Source organism: Telopea speciosissima, chromosome 4 (assembly GCF_018873765.1).
Source record: "Telopea speciosissima isolate NSW1024214 ecotype Mountain lineage chromosome 4, Tspe_v1, whole genome shotgun sequence".
Taxonomy (NCBI): domain Eukaryota; kingdom Viridiplantae; phylum Streptophyta; class Magnoliopsida; order Proteales; family Proteaceae; genus Telopea; species Telopea speciosissima.
The window spans coordinates 18,817,715-18,828,926 of record NC_057919.1 but is presented as its reverse complement, the minus strand read 5'-3'; the positions used below and the strand labels follow the sequence as shown (position 1 = coordinate 18,828,926).

The following is an 11,212-nucleotide window of genomic DNA, read 5'->3' as shown; positions in this document are numbered from 1 at the left end:
ATTTTGAGAATAGTGGAGGAATCATTCCTCAAAGAACCCATGGTATTGTTTAAAATTAGAACGGGGAATTCTTGTTATGATTATTTCATTCACTTAAACATGAATATGATGAAATGATGCCGCCTGGCTGTGGGACATGAATGTAATGAGTTGATTGCCACATGGTTGTGGTTTCAGATAAGACATTCTAATTTCTACATGGTTGACTACTTCACCATTATTTCCCGCCACCCTTTTGGGAGGGCTGACATCGAGCAAAAGATCTATTGAGTTACTCCTGTCCATTGTTTGCTACTAGTTATGCTACTAAGATCATAGTTTTAAAATCAAATATGAACTTATGTTCTGATGTTCGCTATGGCTTATTCTGATTTCCACAATATGTATGCAGAAGATGCCAAGAAACAAACAAGCACATGTGCACACGAAAAATTTTCTTCTTTTGAAGGATTAAGTAGTGATATTTAATTTCATGATAACTATATTGCTATATGTAAACAAGATATCAACTAGATACCAAGTACATCTGCTCATACAGTTTGGTGTTCACTAGTGCTTGCCATCTCCCTTCCCTTCCTATCGTTGCCCTGGTACGATACGCTGGTTCTAATATTATTAGAAATTATGACGAACTTGGATACATTTACATTTAAAATTTTGCGGGGAAGAGACATATATATTCTACTCATGAAGGAGATGGAATGTTCAAGCTGCTTGGGAGGTTAATTTGTTTTGATCTTCTTAACTGAGATTACATTGTAGTTTGCACTTGTTTTATGTTAGGGGATGGGATACCAGAGTAGAGGAGTTTCCTCTTGGTTTGATTGGAATAGGTTATGAAACTTTGGGGGTTTGGACTTAGGAGAGGAAAAAAGATGACTAAATGTTAGAGAAGTGTCTATGGAGGTATGTTAATGAATACTAGCCTTATGGTGACAAATAATAGAAAGGAAATGTAGAACCTGAAACATGGGTAGATATGACTAGAGTCATTCTCATGTGAGTCTTGAGTTTGGAACAGTGTAATGAAGGGCCAAGGGAGCTTTAGTTAGAGAGCAAAATTTAGAGGAGGCTATGGGGAAAGAATCAGAATAATGCAGAATTGATCTCGAATGAGTGAAAGACCAGTAGGAGATCAATTGCAAATGGATCAATGTTATTGGGACGAACAAATTCAATAATAGAAAATTTCTCTCTCTCTCTCTCTCTCTCTCTCTCTCTCTCTCTCTCTCTCTCTCTCTCTCTCTCTCTTTCTTTAACATATGAAAGCAGAAATAAAAAGATATGACTTGGGGCATCACTGATCATTCTTGCAAGGCATCTCACCTAAGGTTCGAGGCCTCACCGATATCTCGGTAGAAAAACTCTGTTTTTTCATGTACCGAGACGAGACATTCCATGAGTCAATAAACGTGCAAGATCTCGGCCGAAATTTCGGTATCTAGCTGAAATGACACAAAGTCAGTTATAAAAATACCATGTTTCGACTTTTCTCGGTTGAAATTTCGACATATTCTCGGTAAATTCGGCTGCTTTTCGCCAGTTTGTGAAGAAAGCAGCTCCAAATCACTTATTTGCTCCAAATCTTACCAAAATAAGCTTGGAACACTTGGATTTGATGCTCAAGAACAACATTTGGAGGAGATTTGCTGCCCAACAACCTTCCTTGGAGGGGATTTGAACTTGAAGGCCGGGTACTGGTTCAATATTAGGATGAGCATATAGGGATAGGGGTGACTTGGTACTTGGTAGTTTTTGTCTTGTATGGTTAAATGTTGACTCAAAATATATTTGACACTGTATAACAAACAATGTTAGTGTATGATTTATGAAATGGTTCATAATTTGACGTCTTTTCATTCCTATTGCTTATTTAAGTTGTTCTACTTGAATTATATGTGTTCTAATACTAAAGATTGTGTGGAATAGGTCATATCAGTATATATATACAGCGTACACTACCAAGCTAGGGTCCTAAGTCAAACTACCATTTTGGGTTTGATTTTTAAAAACTAAGGGTTCCACCATGTTTATCTAAAATAGTCTGTCTTGCAAGTTTCAGGTCATATGACCCCTGAAACCAATGGCCAAAATTTGAAGAAAAAAAAAGTATTAACTCAGCCGAGATCTCGGCGAGTTACCAAGACAACTCGGTTTTTTGGCTGACCGAAACCAGCCAAGATACCGAAACCTCGAACCTTGATCTCACCCAGCAACACTGCTTCCCACGGTGGATCTCTGCAACCCATTTAGCTTCACCACCGAACTGACATCTCAAACTTTATTTCTCCCTACTTCTCGGCTCTTTGACCTTACACTTCATTTATATAACAGGAAATAAAAGATAACTAGCTAATCAGGAAACTTCCTCCATGCAAACTAGGTGCTGGCTAATTATTCAGTTTCCTAAAAGATAGGAGACTAGAAACTGCATTTCATAAAACTCTTAAGAATGGGTTCTGCTAGAAAACCAGAATCCTGTGACCAGACTTAAGGGGAAGGAGAAGAAAGAAGAAGAGAAAAGAAGCAGAGAATGACACACACCGTCATGGAAATCTGGTCTGCGATCTTGGATAGTTAAGTCAAGATTGCAGGCTCTGTTATATTATAATATAAAGAGTTTAAACAGCAAAGGACAATTCTGCCCCTAGCCTAGCTAACCTACTTACAAGAAAACAATTAATAAATAACTAAAACAACCTCTCCTAGCCGACTAACACTAAGATACTTTAATTGACTAAAACACCCCTAACATTAATATCTCAACAGGTTCCACCAGAAGTTCTTCCTGCTGGCATTAAATCTGAATATAAAAAATCCTAAAATAGCCCCCACAGTAGTAATATAACCTAAAAATAGGATTTGTATAACTTCCATATCGCAAACCAATTCTCCTCCATATTGGGCCCCATTATGCTGGATTATATTGAAGGAGTTATGTTTCGGTCAAACTTAATTTGGTGTGCGCGAATGTTGTCAAAATCGCTCTGAATGAAATATTTTTTTAGAAATCAAAACAAATTAATATTTTACTACACTTTTGGTTTTTAGCAATGTTTTACCATATTAAGATTTATGTAATTTTTAGATTTGAAAAAAACCCCAATATTTAAAAGTTGAAATTGCACCTACCACCGAAAATCTAGGTTTTGTTCTTGAACTGGAGGGGTTGACTCTTTATCCTTTTGGAATTTAATTCTTTAACTACTTTTATTGGATTCAAATAGGAGGGCATTTGCTTATTTATGAATAATATTTTAAATAAAAACGTTTACTTAAATGATATTAGGCATAAATAAGTGTCTGTCCTGGTTTGCCACTAAGTCAAACTCTTATTTGGACTTTGTTTTTTTAAATTTGATAGTGCCATTGTGTTTAAATGACCCAAAATAGTATGTATACCAAGTTTCATGACCAAACTAGGTCAAAAACCCACTAAAACCATCAACAGAGTTAAAAAAAATAAAATAAAAAAATGCACCAACTCGCTGAGATCTCAGTCCAACTTGGTTTTTTGGTTAGGTGAAACCAGTATCGAAACCGAGTTCTCAAACCATGGATGTGGGTCAAAATTGGTTCAGTATTAACCCAACCAGACCACAAAAGATTATTTTCCCTCTGCCCACAATTTGCATCAGCTCCCCTCTGCTTAAAAAAAAAAAAAAAAAAAAAAATCATCCACGAGTTTTGCAACGACGATGGATCAAATTTGCTCGTTCACCCCTCAAGTGAAAGTAGGTTTTAGTTCATCGATTTTTGTCTGCAGTCCCTCCAATGCTCTGGTACCACATAATACAGAATCGATCCAGCGAAAGACCAGTGGGAGATTAACTGCAACAAGATCAATGATATTAGGGACAAACTAAATGAATACTTTTTTTTCTTCTTTCTTTTTATATTTGAAAGCAAAAATAAAAAGGATATGAATTGGGCATCCCATCTTATCCTCGATCAGCATCCCACTGATCATTCTTGCAATACATCTCACCCAGCAACACTGCTTCCCACAGTGGATCTCTGCAACCCGTCCAGCTTCACCACCGAAGTGGCATCTCAAACTTAATTTCTCCCTCTTCGGCTCTATGGCCTTACACTTTATTTGTAGAGCAGTAACATACTATAACAGGAAATAAAAGATTACAAGCTATTTAGGAATCTTTCTCCATGCAAGCTAGGTTCTGGATAATAATTCAGTTTCTTAAAAGATAGGAACTAGCAACTGCACATCATAAAAACTTTTAAGAATGGGCCCCACCAGAAGATCTTCACGCTGGTATTAAATATGTATATAAAACTTCCTAAATAGCTCCCATGGTACTAACAGATCCTAAAAAGTAGGATCTGTATAACTTCCATATTGCAAAACCAATTCTCCTCCATACTAGGTCCCACTATGCTGGATTTTAGGGAGTTGAATTCTCCAATCGTAAAGGTTAATGTGGGTCAAAACTGGTTCGTTATTAACCCAACCAGACCATAAAAGATCTATTTTCCCTCTGCTCACGTTCTGCATCAAAGAATTTGTTAAAATGATTAGTTTGGAAAAGGAAAGGTTTATGAAATATGTCAGAGGTTATACTTTCTTAATGATTAAAAATATTCTATTTTATTTACTAGTTGAATGAATGGTCAGGATATTCATTTGAACTGGAATCCCATATTAAGACGAAAAGTTTGGAGTATGTGATTGAGCTCATTAGAGTCATTCAAATCCTAAAGGAAGTTCCTTTTTGAAGGAATGATACTGGAGGAGATTGGTGGGGGTTAGATAGGATGAACCGTAGGTTCAGATTACACACCTCTTTTACTGGATCTCAAGAAAACCCTAAAACAGAATTTAGTTTGTTGTTGTTGTAATAAAGTCAAAGTTAACCTTGTCTGATATAGGTCAGATTATAGTCAATGGTCATAAACTATCAGAGTAAACAATTCCTAAAATATCTGCGATGTTTCAACAGTCGGATTTGGGTCAACAGTCAAAACAGTATCTTATGAAACCCAAAACCAGAATTTTAGGAAATTTGTTACAACAGTGGCTAGAACCTTGGTTGAGGGTCACTTCTGGGAAGGCCTTCATGCCCCAAAATGTGGGCTGAATCTAAGGAACAGATTCCCGTTTATTGCCAATGTCGATGTCAGCCAAATAAGGCCCAAAACAGGGCTGCCGCTAGCTTCTGTTTGATGGCCCTATCTGTGTTTAAATCCCAATGTAAATAGTAAATGAAAAACAATAAAAAATTATTATCAACCCTTCCAAACTCAAGTTAAATCAACTTCAGCAATCACCATTGACAGTATATGAAATAATACTTACTTGAGAAGAGAAAAACAGAATATGGAGAAGGGGATATGACCATTAATTCCCACCAACATCCTAGATCGGAATCTCTCTAATCCTCGAGTTTCTCACTTTTCAATCACTCTCACAGCAGCATACTTTCTCTGCAGCAAAAAGGCAACATCCAATTCTTCATCAATCAAAATCGTTGGTGGCCAAATAGCCTTACAAGTTGTTTATTTAAAAGAGAAAGTAATGTAGAAGGGGTTCAATTAAGAACCACTCTACAGTAGGATCGTTAATAGTTGCAGCAGATCATCAATAATGGAAGGAACTGGGGGCAGAACTGAATGCACAACCCAGAAGATTGCAGATTTCGATGGAGGAATGTGGAGAAATGCTGCCTTGAAGTTGCAGCAGGAACTGAGTGCAGAACTGAATCCGCAAGGTCTGAATAACCTCCTTATGTTGATCAGCAACAGCAGCAGCACTTCAATTGGTGGTAGGTTGACCCAAATCTTCAAAGGGTATCTTCATAATAGTTTATTGCAGTCACAGAAACAGCACAGCAGTGTATAACGAACAGGGGAGGGAGGAGACGAGAAGATGGAAGAAGGGGGTAAGGGGATGGGCTTTCTCAGCCCTGGGTCTCTCACCCACAACCATTCCAGCTGTTGAACAGGGGTTTTACTCCCATAATCGAGTGCAAGAATGCCTCAAAACTTCATTCGTTAATTCTGTGTCAATCAATTACAATAGCTGCCTTTTTATAGACTGAGGCTAGGCTACAAAAATAGAAAATAAAACTTAGCAACTATTTGGAAAATAGAAACTAATGAAAATAGTAACTAATGGAATAGAAACTGAATGAAATTAGTGTTAAAGTCGATAGTTATATGGGGGCAAATAAGTCTTTGTGTCTTTATTTATTTCTGTTTTTATATTTCAGCATATGTAAAGGCAATTCTGTCCAAGTTATTTCTGTTTTTATAAATAAGTATTGAATAACCTGCGTGAGATAACTTCCATTCTCTCACGCAGGTCTCCTCTTCTACGACCTGCTCTCTTCCTCTTCTCCTCTCTCTTCTTCTTCTCTCTTCTCTTCTATTTTCCCTAGTCTGGTTTTCTAACTGCTGATATTATAACATGGTATCAGAGCTTGATTAATCAGATTGGAGAAACCCCCCACGATCCTCTTCTGGTTTCCCTTCATCGATTTTTGGTTTGTGGTGTACAGCCACCTATAGCTGCCTCTTCTATGGTGTAATTCCACTCCTTGAAGAATGAATGGAGTGATATTTATTATTTAATACCTGATCTGATGATTGATTGGAGTTCTCCCTCAATGACTCTTGAAGACTGCTGAGATCGACTCCAGGGTACAACCCTACAATTATCGAATTTTTTTTGGGGAAGTTTTTGCTTGATGCCCTGTGGTTCCAGCCTACTTCTACATGTTATTTAGTGCTTCTGGAGATTATTGTACCCTGTTTTGGGGTGATGGTGCTGCTGCCTTGAAGTTTTCCTCTTCTCAAAAACTCTGAGATCGATTCTGCCTGGCTGCTTTGGAATTTTACTGTTCTGGCTGCTTCTATTGGTGTGAGACTGCTGCTGTCTATTACCTCTATTTTTGCTGAAGATTATTCACCTCTTATTATCTGCTGCTGCTGTTGATTACTGCTGGTTTTGGTTGCTTCTATTGAGAGCTATTGGCTGCTGTTTATTACTACTGTTTATTACTGCTCCTGGGTGCTGGTCCCTATTGATTGTTGAAGTTTATACACTATGGCTGATTCGAAGACCTCCAATGACAATGTGAATGTTCAGATTACATCCATAAAACTGAAGGGGGGCTCCAACTACTTATTGTGGGCACAGGCTGTTCAAGTTTATATTATAGCTAAGGACAAGTTTGATTATATTACTTCTCCTCCTCCAGAACCTGATTCTAAGGAGTATAGTACTTGGAAAAGGGAGAATGCCATTATTTTGATATGGTTTTGGAATTCCATGGAGCCAGACATTGCTGCGAATGTTATGTTCCACACTACAGCAAAGGGAGTCTGGGATGATCTCAAGAAGACATACTCTCAAGAGAAGAGTATGACACGTATCTTCGATCTATATGAGAAACTATTTCAATTTCAGCAGTCGGACAAATCTCTCCAAGACTATTACAGTACCTTTAAGGGAATGGTTGAAGAACTAAATATGTTCCAGCCCCTGACCACTGACATTGAGAAGTTGAAGGCTCAAAGAAACTAATTTTTTGTGTCTAAATTCTTGGCTGGTTTAAATCCTAGTCTCAAGGCTGTTAAAGGACATCTACTTGCTGGTGAATCTGTCCCTACCTTGAATGACACCTTCTCTCGATTGCAGCGTATTGCTTCTTCTAGTTCCAAGCCCGACACCAATCCAAAAGAAAATTCTGCTTTCACTACTACTAGAGGCTGTGGTTCAGGGGGAGGACGTGGATCTGGTGGTCGTAATTCTGGTGGACAGCATATTGATAAAGCAGCCCGGTTATGTTCCTATTGTGGGAAGACCAATCACACTGTTGACACTTGCTGGTCCAAGCATGGGAAACCCGAATGGGCTCAAAACTTGGCCAATCATGCAGCTTCTGAAGATGGTTTTGATTTTGCTACACCTAGCGATTCTAAAGCTGGTTCGACCGTGGGAGATTCTTCTACCAACCTTCGTGATGAGGTGCAACAACTTATGCGTCGCATCAAGAGTCTGGAATCATCCACTTCCACTTCTGGGGCATCCACCACCACTGCCACCTTAGCTCATGCAGGTACTCCTGCTGCTCTCCTTTCTACTACTTCCACACCCTGGATCATTGATTCAGGGGCTTCCGCTCATATGACGAGTAAGTCATCAGTTTTTAGTTCTATATTTTCTAACTCTCACACCCCTCCTGTTATTGTTGCCAATGGTTCCTCTAGTCCTGTTACCGGGCATGGTACTGTATCACTTAATTCTAATATTTCACTTTCTTCCGTCCTACATGTTCCTCAATTTCCTTTAAGTCTCCTTTCTGTTAGCCAACTTACTAAAAACTTAAATTGCTCGGTAACCTTCTTTCCTTCTTACTGTGTTTTTCAGGATCTTCACACGAGGAAGACGATTGGTGGAGGGTGTGAGAAAGATGGCCTATATTATTTGCATGGCGCTGCCCCGTCTGCTTCGGCTGCAGCTACTACTGTTGGTGGAGAGTCTCCGTTTCGATGGCATTGTAGGCTAGGACATTTATCTTTATCTAGATTACAGGTTGTTTTTCCCAAGTTTAGGAGTTTAAATAAGTTAGAGTATGAGGGCTGTGAGTTGGGCAAGCATCATCGTGCTACCTTTCCATCTCGCTATATGCCCCGTAGTAAGTCTTTATTTCCTTAGTGCATTCAGATGTGTGGGATCCTTGTCATGCTAGCAATAGACATGGTTTTCGTTATTTTGTCACTTTTGTGGATGATTTTTCCCGAACTACTTGGTTGTACCTTTTAAAGGATAGATCAGAATTTTTAACTATTTTTCAGAATTTTTGCAATGAAATAAAGACTCAATTTAATGCTTCTATTAAAATATTTCGGTCTGATAATGCTTTAGAGTTTGTTCAAAATGAGATCTCATCTTACTGTGTTTCGACTGGGATGATTCATCAAACTAGTTGTTCCTATACTCCTCAATAGAATGGAGTTGCGGAACGGAAAAATAGGCACTTACTTGAAGTTGCCAAGGCCCTCATGTTGCATATGCAGGTGCCCAAATATTTTTGGTGTGATGCAGTTTTTACTGCATGTTTCTTGATTAATCGCATGCCCTCTTCTGTCCTTGGTGATAAATCACCTTTTTCTATTTTATTTCCTGGTGTTTCGAGTTTTAGCTTGCCTCCTAGGGTTTTTGGGTGTGTTTGCTTTGTTCATAATCTACATCTCCATTGTGATAAGTTGGACCCTAGGTCCACCAAGTGTATCTTCTTGGGTTACTCTAGGACCCAAAAGGGGTATAGATGCTATGACCCCCTCACTCACAGACAATTTGTGAGTGCGGATGTCACCTTCTTCGAGGGCACATCCTATTTTTCTGACAATCCTACTGTGTCCAGTGATCCGTTAGCTGTGTCTGAAGCTCCTCCTATTCCTGCCATTGTTCTTATGACTACTCCACTACAGGTGTACCGGCGCAAGAGGCACTTTGGGCAGCTCCATATGAATCAGCCTGGCCCGTCTGCATCGCTTCCTGCACCTCCCTCAACCTCTGGTGGAGATCCCACTTTACCTGTTCTTCTTGTCTCACCAGTTTATCCGGATCCAGATGACTTGCCCATTGCCACTAGGAAAGGTAAACGCTCTTGTACTCAAAAGTCTTTAGTTACTTACCATATTGAGCACTTTGTTTCTTTATCCCATCTTCCTTCTTGTCCCCATAGTCTTGCTACGTCTTTGTCTTCATAAACTATTCCCCACATTCATACTGAGGCTCTTCATAATCCTGCCTGGAAACAGGATATGAATGTGGAAATGGATGCTTTATTGACTCGACATACATGGGAGTTGGTGGATTTACCTCCTGGTAAAGACCTAGTCAAGTGTCGATGGGTGTACACTATTAAGTACCATTCTGATGGGTCTGTTGAGCGGCTTGAAGCCCGCCTGGTAGCTAAAGGGTATACCCAGACTTATGGTGTTGACTATTTTGAGACCTTTTCTCCTGTGGCTAGGCTGAATTCTGTTCGCATCATTATCTCTTTGGCTGTGAATTTTGCGTAGCCGTTGTATCAGTTAGACATCAAGAATGCCTTTCTTTATGGTGACCTACTTGAGGAGGTCTATATGGAGCAACCTCTAGGCTATGTTGCTCAGGGGGAGAATGGTGGTCGTGTGTGTAGGCTGCACAAAGCCATTTATGGGCTAAAACAGTCTCCCTGTGCATGGTTTGAGAAGTTTAGTTCTGTTGTCACACAATTTGGTTTTACTCAATGCTTCTCTGACCATTCTGTGTTTGTTCGCCGCCAAGGAGAGAAATTGGTGATTCTAGTGGTTTATGTTGATGACATCATTGTGTCAGGAAATGATGAAAATGGAATCCAGGAGGTGAAAAGTTACTTACAACAGCACTTTCAAACTAAAGATTTGGGCCAGCTTCACTACTTCCTTGGGATTGAGGTTATCCGAAGCAAGAAGGGAATCAGCCTGTCCCAAAGGAAATATGTACTAGATCTGTTGACCGAAACTGGTATGCTTGGTGCAAAACCAGTGGATACTCCTATGGACCCTAGTCACAAGTTTGGTTCTGATGATGGTGAGAGTCTTAAAGATGTTCATCCCTACAGAAGCTTAATTGGGAAATTGCTATATTTGACAGTCACTAGGCCAGATATTTCCTATGCTGTTGGGGTTCTCAGTCAGTTCATGCAGTCTCCTTGCAAGTATCATTGGGATGCAGCTATTCGTGTTCTTTGGTATTTGAAGGGAGCCCCTGGTAAGGGACTGATTTATCGCCCAAATAAACATATGGAGTTGGTTGCTTACTCTGAAGCTGATTGGGCAGGTTCTACTAGTGACCGTCGGTCAACTACAGGATATTGTACTTTTGTTGGGGGAAATCTGGTTACATGGCGAAGCAATAAACAGACCACGATTGCCAGGTCCAGTGCTGAAGCTAAGTATAGAGCCATGGTCCATACCACTGCAGAGCTGATGTGGGTTAAGTCTCTCCTTCTTGAGATGGGGTTTTCTATTCCAACCCCGATGAAGATGTTTTGTGACAACCAGGCAGCCATCTACATTGCTAGTAATCTCGTCTTTCATGAGAGAACTAAGCATATAGAAGTGGATTGTCACTTTGTTCGCAGTGCCGTGTTGCAGAAGCTGGTTGAGACACCTTTTGTCTCTTCATCTGATCAGATTCCTGATGTGTTCACAAAGTCTC

At 39.5% G+C, this 11,212-nt stretch overlaps 1 protein-coding gene across 4 annotated transcripts in view; it reads left to right on the top strand.

Annotated features, from left to right (window-relative positions):
- The window catches only part of LOC122658527 (glycoprotein 3-alpha-L-fucosyltransferase A), a 52,594-nt gene that overhangs the window by 6,687 nt on the left and 34,695 nt on the right, over positions 1-11,212 (top strand). The gene's annotated exons all lie outside the window — the stretch shown is intronic.